Source organism: Benincasa hispida, chromosome 3 (genome assembly GCF_027475165.1).
Source record: "Benincasa hispida cultivar pf3 chromosome 3, pf3_genome.v1.1, whole genome shotgun sequence".
Classification (NCBI taxonomy): domain Eukaryota; kingdom Viridiplantae; phylum Streptophyta; class Magnoliopsida; order Cucurbitales; family Cucurbitaceae; genus Benincasa; species Benincasa hispida.
Window position 1 is genome coordinate 77,721,952 of NC_143480.1, and position 12,120 is coordinate 77,734,071.

The window sequence follows — 12,120 nt, forward strand, 5'->3', positions numbered from 1 at the left end:
GTAATGAAAATAATAACGAATGTGGCAGAGTTCAGAAAGGGTTGGTAAACGGGAAATACGATGAATATGCAATGAACGGGTCGAGAAGGGTTTCGGCTAACACTCCCTAGGACACGTTCATGCCTTGCGATCATGCATGCATACAATAGTAAACCACCTCTCGGTGTGAATGCCACGTTTTCTAAGGCTAGAACGCATGCGATAAATCTACAGGGTTTACACATAAACCTTTATCTTTATTTATGAAATGACAACATGACATTCACACAAATATGCGACCACATAATATCATTCCTATTCCTAGGATGCATGGGATGTAAGTTGACAAACAGAGCTTATCTCTAAGTCCCTATCTCTTGTTTATGCAAGCCTAATCTTGCTCTTTCGAGTCCAGATTCTAACCTAGCTCTCTCGAGACATTAGGTTCTTTCTTTAGATTCTCTCTCGAGTAACTCTAAAGGGGTATTTTGCACAACATAAAACAAGACAATCGCAAGCAATGAACTTCCTAGATCATGTTAGCTTAGTTCCTCTCAATCCATTCAACTAGTTTAGCTACTCATGCGTATTAAGAGAGTGAGCAGATGTAGAAATAGAACTTTGATTGAATAGATATAAGATGAAGTACAGAATAACAATGCAAGTATAGTAAAGAGCCTTGAGCAATTTCTTTCTTCCAGGCATTACACTGTTTCTACTCGTGCTCTAAAGATAGTCTCGCTTTCCCGAGAATCAGCCCGCTCTCTGCTCTTACGCCACAAGGTTATCTCTCGAGCTACCTTGGACAATCTCCGGCGTCACCACTCTTCTCTTGCCCCGCCGTAAAGTGGAAAATAAAACTATGAACAGAGGTATCAACTTGTAATGGTGATGAGGTAATCGACTGCTTAACCCCTTCTCTGAAAAATGCACTTGGTATTTATAGGGTATCAAAGGTGAAAGGCGGCTTCTCTCTTCTGATTGTACAGATGAGACAGCTTTAATTCATGACTGATACACTGGATAACTGGCACCGATAAAGCTGGATGTACTTTGTGACTGTTATCGACTGTCAACTTAATTTGGATCCGACTGCCATCAACTTTCTGTCCCATCGATTTTAATTGTTCTTTCGTCCAGATGCGCCCACCATGTTGTGGTGATTCTTCTTGGGTGAATGTTTGCGAGCACGATCAATGCAAAGTCTTGCGGTGAAGTTGCGCTCGACCAATGTATTCCTATGATCGCATTCTTTGTATTGCGTTAATGCATTATTCTGCACAAAAGTATAAAGATGAACTGCTCTAATGCATTGGACGCATGTGACCGCAATATTATAGAATTTATGCTTGATGGATGCAATTTAACATATTTCATCAATGCAATTCAATATTGTTTAATGATTTAGCACTATGATAACGTGCATTTCTACCCGTTATCACTAGTCATAGCTAAACGATCGTTTGGCATTGTCTATATGATAGGCTGCCATCTTCTACACGATTGAGCACATCATCTATATGATAGACTATGTCATCTCCCACTTGCTCAATCGTCTACACGATTATTGTTCCTCCAGTCTCTTCCTCTAACTAAGATCATATAGAGCCCACAACTTTTTGATTCTCACACCGAGAATACCAAGGTAACCATTGTTGTGGTGTCCTCACTCAACTCAATTGATATCGAGATTCTGGAGGCCATTCATTAGGTTCGTGTGGTTTATGTGGTGTCTGCTGTGGATGGTGTTGTGTTGCGGTCGTTGTGTTCGAGCGTTCTTGTATTGCTGTCTTGGATGCTTGGAGTTTGATCCAGGGAGTTTGAAGAATGAATCATCAAAGGTATGATACTTTATCCCTTGATTATCTTAAAGCATGCTGTAATTTATAGTTGTTACATGACCTGTTAGTTTCCATTACTTGTACTGTAATTGTGTATGTTCAATTTCGAACGAAATTTGGAACGATCATTCCACTGCTCATGAAAATCCTCATGTCTAATTTCCTTCATAAGTAACCCCATTACTGAGATCAGGCTAAGCATCTACGTCATCTAGATGCCACTCTCTAATGGGACATGCATAAACCTCTACTTTCTATGGAATAACCATCTAGTGGATAATTGAACCTGCCCTACTGTAACGACCCGACTTCCTAGGACTCAAGCTAGGCCGTTAGTAAACGCATGCATGCATGAAAGTTAAAACGATATCCTTTTTATAGTGAAATAAATGCTAAATAAATAAAGTCATTTAAAAGATCTTCATTAAATTCAAACATAAAAATCAAATGATAAGGTACCCATAAGTCATAAATGGAAATAAATAAGTCTGAAAAAAAAATCTCAAACGATAAGTTTCAAATGTCAAGACCGAAAGTTAAAAACATCAAAGAACTCTTAAAACATGAGTGGAAGTGTTAAAACTAGTCCCTAGTGGCTCATTCATGGATTCCTCTTGTCATTTGTCGGCGCGTTCCTACCCTTACCTGAAACATAAAAATGAGAAATGGTAAGTATAAAATACTCAGTAAGTAACCCCACTACTAAGGTCAGGCTAGGCATCTATGTCCTCTAGATGTCTATCTCTGGTAGAACGTAAACATTCTCCTAGTCCTCATGGGACACATACATACATGAATAACTTAATTTCATTCTACTGTAGTTAAGTATACCCACTACCTCTCGTAAGTCTCGTAGGACCCACAACCTCTGGTGAACCCCGAAGAAGACACCACCTCCAGTAAATCCCGAAGGAAACACAACCTCTGATGAATCCCAAACGAAAGCACCACCTCTAGTGAATCCCGAAGGAAACATAACTTCTGGTGGACCTCACAGAAAACCACCACCTCTAGTGAATCCCGAAGGAAACACAACCTCTGGTGAATCCCGAAAGAAACACAACCTCTGGTGGATCCCGAAGGAAACCACCACCTCTAGTGAATCCTGAAGTAAAGCACCACCTTTAGTGAATCCTAAAGGACACACAACCTCTAGTGGGCATCTAACTAATCAGTGAGGATACTATCACGATCTCAACATCACAAGTATCATAACATGGTTCTATAACATACATATATATCTCATCATCATGGTTCTATAACATACATATACATCTCGTCATCCTAGTCCTATAACATACATATACATCTCATCATCATGGTTCTATAACATACATATACATCTCGTCATCCTAGTCCCATAACCTACATTTATATCTCATCATCCTCAGATCAAATAGAAACTCATAGAATAATAATATACTGAAATCATGCTAGCACTCAAATATCTCTATGTGCATCTAGTCTTTTAAATCCTCGTATCAGCAAGGCATACCTAAACATCAAACCATCATCAAATCCTCAGTAAATCATAACTACATTGCCTGGCACGTGGGCAGTTCCAGTAGTAAGATTACTTACCTCGATACTAGATTCAGATTTCGATCCAAGCGACAATTTTCAATAATCAATCTTTGAATTCAATTCCCCATGAAGCTTGAGCACAACCACCCTCAAGATTCCAATCTCCAAAATCTTCCTTCAATCAGACCCTGCTTCCAACTTTTAATCCCTTTCTCTATTAAAATTTTATATTCACAGAGAATTTAACTAACCCCCTTCCACAATAAAATTAATTATTGACAATAATTAAAATTATATTTGTGTGACATAACCCTCTTCCAAAATGAATTTAATTCTTGACATTAATTTCAAATTAAATTTGTGTGACATAACCTCTTCCAAAGTGAAATTAATTATTGATATTAATTTCAAATTAAATTTGTGTGACATAACCCATTCCAAAATGAAATTAATTCTTGACATTAATTTCCAATTAAATTTGTGTGACATAAAGTCCAATTCCACAATTTCTCTCTAATTAAACAATTAAATTGAAACATCCCTTTCTCAATAATTGAATCTCAGTAATCCAATTAAATTTTCAAAATTGAAAAATGATCTTGGATATTACAAAATACTGAAATTACATTACGAAAAAAATTTTAGGATGTTACATTCTTCCCTCCTTAAAGAACTTTTGTCCTCGAAAGTCATTCCTGAAAAAGCTCTGGGTACTAGGCCCTCATCTCATCCTCTCAGTCCCAGGTAGCCTCCTTGAACTGGTGATTCTATCACAGGACTTTCACAAATGCTATCTCCCTTTTGTGCAATGTCTTTACATCTCCGGTGAGAATTTCTACAGGCTTATCCTCGTAGCTTAAGTTGTCATTCAACTACAATGGCTTAGAGTGAACTCCATGGCATGGATCTATCACATACTTTTTCAGCATCGAAACATGGAAGACCTTATGAACTGAAGAAAGTGATGGAAGCAATGACAATTGGTAAGCTACGAGACCAATTCGCTCCAAGACCTCGAAAGGTCCAATGAACCTCGGGCTCAGCTTCCCTTTCCTTCCAAACCTCATAACACCCTTCATAGGTGCCACCTTTAAGAACACTTTATCACAAGTCTCAAATTCAAGGTCCTTACGTCTCATGTCGGCATAGCTTTTCTGTCTGTTCTAAGCTATTTACATACAAGCCCTGATCTTCTGAATTACCTCATTCGTGGCTTACAGCAGCTCAGGTCCTAGCAATTTCCTCTCTTCTACCTCATCCCAACACACAGGAGACCTGCAGCTCTTCCCATAGAGGCCTTTAAACGGCGACATGCCAATGGTAACCGGATAACTGTTATTATGCGAATTCCATCAAATGGAGGTTAGAATCTCAACTCCTTGAAAACTCTAACGCACAAGTACACAACATTTTCAATGTCTTGTTCAAACATTCTTTATGGCCATCAATTTGTGGGTGAAAAGTTATACTAAAATCCAATCGAGTACCCAATGCTAACTGGAAACTCTTCCAAAAACGAGGGTCGTTGTTTGACATAGCTAAAACTAGTATTATTGGAAGGAAAATTAAGGACGGATGGGGTTATACATGCAATCATGCATTAGACATGGCTTAAGCTATGCGTTTATGCCCATGCGTCTGAGGTCATGCATCGGAATGAAAATGCATTAATCTAGTATGCATTGACCACGCATTCCTATCACAAGTTTTCTTACGCCCACGCCAAGTATAACGCTAATGCAAGTTTCTCGGGTAATCTGAGGTCGAATACAAGGACTTGTCACTCAATAATGCTTGTGAAGCAATGCGTTTGAGGCGATGAATAAAAATAAAAAGAAGTTTAATGGATATACACACTACTACTACTTCTAACTAAACAGATAGAGCAATAAGAGACTTGTGATGAGAATAGGTAGATACACAACAACCGTTAATGCATAGTAATGTTTATTATCTTAAATCGCCCGAGTAATCCCAGCTCATTGCACTAACGCATTAAACACCTCTCGGTGGTCAGCCGCATGACTATATCTCTATAGTGTATGGTTGCGTCGAGCATAAGATTGTGCCTATCTCTAGGAACAATGCATACTTTGCTTTAGTGCGTTCCATCTCTTACCTTCTTAGGCAGTTAGACGCGACTATTTAACTTATAGACAAGCAATGCAACAACCCATAGACAAGCGTTGCTACAGCCTTTCACTAAGCAAAGAGGATTAACTCACTATACTCGTACAACGCAGACCTCTCGGTGGGTTGTTACATGCATCCTATCTTTAGGCTACACGATTAAGTATGCGATCGCCTTTGATACATAAATGCTGAAGATAAACAATGATAGAGATAAAAATGATGAAGAAGATGGCATTGAAGGAATCAAGAGATGCATTGATTTCAAATTGTCTTAATATCTTAAGCTAAAATGTAATACAATACAGAGGTTAGAAGAGAAATGAAGGACTCTACGTCAAGGCTGCCGGTGGTGCCATGGATGAATGGTGGAGATGTCTCTCTCGAGCTCTATCTCCAACGAAAGCTCTGGTCGTCACTCGGTCTTGTTTGTGGAGGTGAAGAATTCTCACTGAAAATCTTGTTCAAGCTCTCATCTATGATCGCAAACCTCTGCCTTGAGGCAGAAGTTCGGATGTCTTGAAATAAAGGTCTAAAAGGCTATTTATAGAGTTTAAATGACGACAGCTATCATGATTGCGTTATAGCTCACTGCTGCTTTTGTCGCGGTATGGGAAATGTCACATCGTTTTATCTTGTTGATATTCCCAAGGTATGCGTCCGAGCTTGCTTCAACTGAAGTATCAACACGTTCTACCCATCTTGCAATCGTCCTTTTAATATGGTTGTCACTCCATGGTCGCAATTTCCAATTAATCACCACATTCGCTTGATCACTGTAACTTTCATGTGATGGATGCATTCGATCCCTACAACTTCCATGCAATGGACGCATTTGATTACCGCAACTTCCATGCGATGGACGCATGCAATCCAACTTTCAGCGCATGCGTTTGTCTTTGCGATCGCATGGCTTCAGTGCATGCGTTTTTCTGCGATTTCTTATTTCAAACACATGCATTTGATTCTTGCGGTAGCTACAAAAATAGACACTTTGGCATGGTATAACATATAATATTGGAGTCAGTGAGGATTTAGGTGCTAATTGACGCAAAACTAAATTTTTCACAAATTCTAAGTATTATCACCACATTTTCTACTTATTAGCCCTCATGATTCTAAATAAAAGGCTTATAATAACTGACATTTCTGCCAGTTATCACACCCCCAAACTTAGAATCATGCTTGTCCTCAAGCATGCATCATACTTAACAAATTCTTACCTCACCTTCCGTCATTTCTTTGCGATGACCAGCCTCTCAGAATATAATTAACTCATACCTCTAACCATGGCTGCAATGCTCTCCTCTACTTTAGCTGCTTCTTCAAAGAGATGTTTTCTATATTGAAATTTGGCAAGCCTTTGCTCAAAAACTTTTTATTCATTCACCGCAACTTTGCGTTCAGCTCTTGAGAATGCGTTCGTTCAAAACAATTCCAGATTATGCGATTACTTACTCAAATGCGATGTTAAATCTAGTTACGCTCTTCATTTTGGCTTACCCCCACGTGTGTCATGCGGGCATCCAACCTCGGTTGCGTTCCATATTCAACTCAACTCATGTCTTGCTTAACTTGGCTTGCGTCCGACAGAGGAGTTGCGCTTATGCATTGATCCTGGTGACTTACCTTCATTTTGGCTTGTCCCCACGGGTGTCATGCGGACATCCAACTATGGGTAAATGCCTTTTACAACTTAACTCTTATCAACATGGGTTTCCCCATTGTATTGATAGTGGAGTTATTATTTTTTAAAAAAAAAAATTGAAGGGAATGACTGCAATGTAATGAACCCAATTCTCCGAGACCACGGCTACCCCTAAACCTAGAGGGTGGCAACATTCTCACTGCAAGCTAAAAAAAAACTCAACAGGAATGTGATGACAAATGTTTGAGCAAGGGTTTGCACAAAATAAAACTATAGACTTTTCCAATTTGAAGAAGCTATTAAAAGTATGGAGACCCTTGCGATACTAGTTAAAGGATGCGGTGAATTATTTGTACCATTATAGATGCATTGCAAAGAACCGCAATCAGACGAGGAGAATTTCAAAAAGATAATGCGTAAAAGATAACAAGAACAGAACCTTAAGTAGAACAACGCATGCGACAATGCGTTGGAATTCATGTGATTGAAGCCATGTGTTGAAGGATGTAGAGGATTCTTTCGTTGTAATTGCTACCGAGGAGAGTTATTATCGCACCTACAAAGAGCAAACGCACCACAACCAAGGAAGCAGCCGCATATCCAAAATAACAATAATTAAAGATAATAAAATAAACTAAGAAAGAAATGTAAAGATAGAGTAGAAGACGTCCTTGGAGAAATTGGAGTGTTGTCACCACAAGGATTCTCCCATGCAGGAGATGGCTCTCAACTGCTTGGGTCAAGGGGCTCGCCCTGACCATTGGAGCTTCCAACAATTGTTGGACGCATGATGGTTGACAGCATCTAACTGCTTTCAGCTCATGTGACGGATAGCCTTTCTATCTCGGGGTCAATATTTGACTTTCAACGCATGCCTATACTTCAAATATTATTTGCAGCTTGGTCGCACAATCTACAATACGCCTAAGATTGAAAGGGTGCCTGCGAAAACACAAAACTTCACAAAACATTAGCTGCCAAATCCCCGGCAACAGCGCCAAAAACTTGTTGGAAGGAAAATTAGGGACGGATGGGGTTGTACATGCAATCATGCGTTAGACATGGCTTAAGCTATGCGTTTATGCCCATGCGTCTGAGGTCATGCATCAGAATGAAAATGCATTAATCTAGTATGCATTGACCACGCATTCCTATCACAAGTTTTCTTACGCCCACGCCAAGTATAACGCTAACGCAAGTTTCTCGGGTAATCCGAGGTCAAATACAAGGACTTGTCACTCAATAATGCTTGTGAAGCAATGCGTTTGAGGCGATGAATAAAAATAAAAAGAAGTTTAATGGATATACACACTACTTCTATTCCAAACTAAACAGATAGAGCAATAGGAGACTTGCGATGAGAATAGGTAGATACACAACAACCGTTAATGCATAGTAATGTTTATTATCTTAAATCGCCCGGGTAATCCCAGCTCATTGCACTAACACATCGAACACCTCTCGGTGGTCAGCCACATGACTATATCTCTATAGTGCATGGTTGCGTCGAGCATAAGATTGTGCCTATCTCTAAGAACAATGCATACTTTTCTTTAATGCATTCCATCTCTTACCTTCTCAGGCAGTTAGACGCGACTATTTAACTTATAGACAAGCAATGCAAGAACCAATAGACAAGCGTTGCTACAGCCTTTCACCAAGCAAAGAGGATTAATTCACTATACTCGCACAACGCACACCTCTCGGTGGGTTGCTACATGCGTCCTATCTCTAGGCTACACGATTAAGTATGCAATCGCCTTTGATAAATAAACGTTGAAGATAAACAATGATAGAGATAAAGATGATGAAGAAGATGGCATTGAAGGAATCAAGTGATGCATTGATTTCAAATTGTCTTAATATCTTAAGCTAAAATTTAATACAATACAAAGGTTAGAAGAGAAATGAAGGACTCTGTGTCAAGGCTGCCGGTGGTGCCATGGATGAATGGTGGAGATGTCTCTCTCGAGCTCTATCTCCGGCGAAAGCTCCGGTCGTCACTCGGTCTTGTTTGTGGAGGTGAAGAATTCTCACTAAAAATCTTGTACAAGCTCTCATCTGTGATTGCAAACCTCTGCCTTGAGGCAGAAGTTCGGATGTCTTGAAATGAAGGTCTAAAAGGCTATTTATAGAGTTTAAACGCTGACAGCTATCATGATTGCGTTATGGCTCACTGCTACTTTTGTTGCGGTATGGGAAATGTCACATCGTCTTATCTTGTTGATACTCCCAAGGTATGCGTTTGAGCTTACTTCAGCTGAAGTATCAACGCGTTCTACCCATCTTGCAATCGTCTTTCTAATATGGTTGTCACTCCGTGGCTGCAATTTCCAATTGATCACCCCATTCGCTTGGTCACTGCAACTTTCATGCGATGGGTGCATTCGATCACCGCAACTTCCATGCGATGGATACATTTGATCACCACAACTTTCATGTGATGGACGCATTTGATCACCGCAACTTCCATGTGATGGATGCATTCGATCACCGCAACTTCCATACGATGGACGCATGCGATCAAACTTTCAGCGCATGCGTTTGTCTTTGCGATCACCTGGCTTCAGCACATGCGTTTGTCTTTGCAATCGCCTGGCTTCAGCGCATGCGTTTGTCTACGACTGCTTATTTCAAATGCATGCATTTGATTCCTGCGATAGCTACAAAAATAGACACTTTGGCATAGAGTAACGCATAATATTGGGGTCAGTGAGGATTTAGGTGCTAATCTAAAAAAAACTAAATTTTCCGCAAATTCTAAGTATTATCATCGCATTTTCCTACTTATTAGCCCTCATGATTCTAAATAAAAGGCTTATAATAACTAGCGTTTCTGCCAGTTATCAAGTATCAAAAGAGGTGTAACAACCCCTTCCATATATAACTATGAAACTTAAGATGTTAAAAACCAACAATACTTTAACACGTTCAAGCTGAGAAAACTTTATATGTGTAGTGAAGAAACTGGTCATGCTATATAATGCGTCATCTGAAGATACGTACCAGAACAAATCTGGTCAACTGAAATTTTCTTCTACTCTAGAAGCGCCGACTGTGATGTCTTTCTTAGGGTCTACATGTCTAAGAATAACTCTGTCTAATAAAGTCTCACATTCATGAGAAACTCATCATGAGGCTCTATACCATCATGGGTTATAAAACTTGCTTGAACCAATCCTCATATTATTCTTTAGCCTTAAAACAATCACATATCATTACTTAGACCCTGTTGCGGATGAGTCTAAAATTCCCTCTGAAAATGAGGTTTTGAAGTCCCTGAACGCTAAAGTATCAGTCAATTGATAACACATTTTCATAACCTCGTAATAACCATAATTGATCCCTGACGTTAGTTTTTACGATAAAACCTTCTTGATTAATAAGTCATAGCTTGAATTACTCGTACTCCCTAAAGCTAGTTAACTCATTGCCTATGCAAGGGAAAACATACTATCCTGTACTGCTCTAAACCCACCCATAGCAACTTCTTGTTATCAACTCAACTTTATTACCAGTCTATCCTTTATGCCAATGGTGATATTGGAAGACCCAACTTACTTACTTTTGTTCATATACCACTTTTGTCTATGTAACGACCCGACCCCCTAGGACCTAGGTAAGGTCGTTACTAAAATAAATGCATGCAAAAAATTTAAAATAACGCTCAATCATTTGAAATAAATTCTAATTAAAAACAAGAGAAGTTCAAAAGACATTTATTAAATGCAGTTGTTAAAAACAATAATAGGGTACCCATAAATCATAAAGGTTAATAAGTACATATGAAAACAATTCTTAATAATAAGTTTAAAACATCAAAACTAAACATTAATGGAAACATGAAAAGAACTCTAAATCTCATGATGCGGAAGCGTAAAAACTAGTCCCAGTGGCCCGATCATAAATTTCGCTGCGCCATCGCCAGTGCATCTCTACCCTTACCTGAAACATCAACATAAGAAAGAATGAGTATAAAATACATCCCACCACTGGGGTCAGGCTAGGCATCTATGTCCTTTAGATACTCACATATGGCACATAAATACATGTAACATATAAGAGACTGAGTCCTATCCTAATGTAGTTAAGTATGCCCACAAAACTGGTGAATCCCGAAGGAAACACAAAACTGGTGAATCCCGAAGGAAATACAAAACTGGTGAATCCCGAAGGAAACACAAACTGGTGAATCCCGAAGGAAACACAAATTGGTGAGCATCTAACTAATCAATGAGGATATTCACACAGTCTTAACGTGCTAAAATTCAACATTGTACGGTCCTAAAGCACACGTAAAAATCCTTAATATCATGGCTACATAACATACCCATAATTCTTAACAACATATTATACATCATCCATGTATAACTTATATCATAAATCCACAACATACAAGTATGCCTCAACGCCAGCAGATTAGACATCGACATATGAAAACACATACTATCACATACTAACGATCAAGCACTTACGTGTGTATGTAAACAAATCAGAATTTGTGCCAGAACATACTTTGATTCAAGTCATACTGTCAATCATCATGCTAACATTTACCATAACATACACTTATCATGTTAGCATACAACTAGAGCCTGGCCCGTGGGCAGTGCCAGTGATAAGATTACTTAACTCGAAGTCAAGTTCAGATATTAATCCAAGCTAATGCTCTTCAACAAAATAAACCTTGAATTAAGTCTCCTAATACAGACATAATACTAAATTTTAAATTCTTGGAACCAAGATCCATACATATAAATTAAATTTTGGGATCACCAATGAACTTACCCAACGAAACTTGATCAACCAACACTCGCAAGATTTCGAATCAAAATTTCCTCTTAGCAGATTTTAGAACCCAAAGGACGACGACTTGGAACCTTCGAGAAACTAAAACCAAACTCTCCATCAGTCCAACAACCAAAAGTGCCTAATAATCAACAACAAGGGTCACAACGCTTACCAAAAGTACTTGCCGAACGAACTTGAATCCGCTAA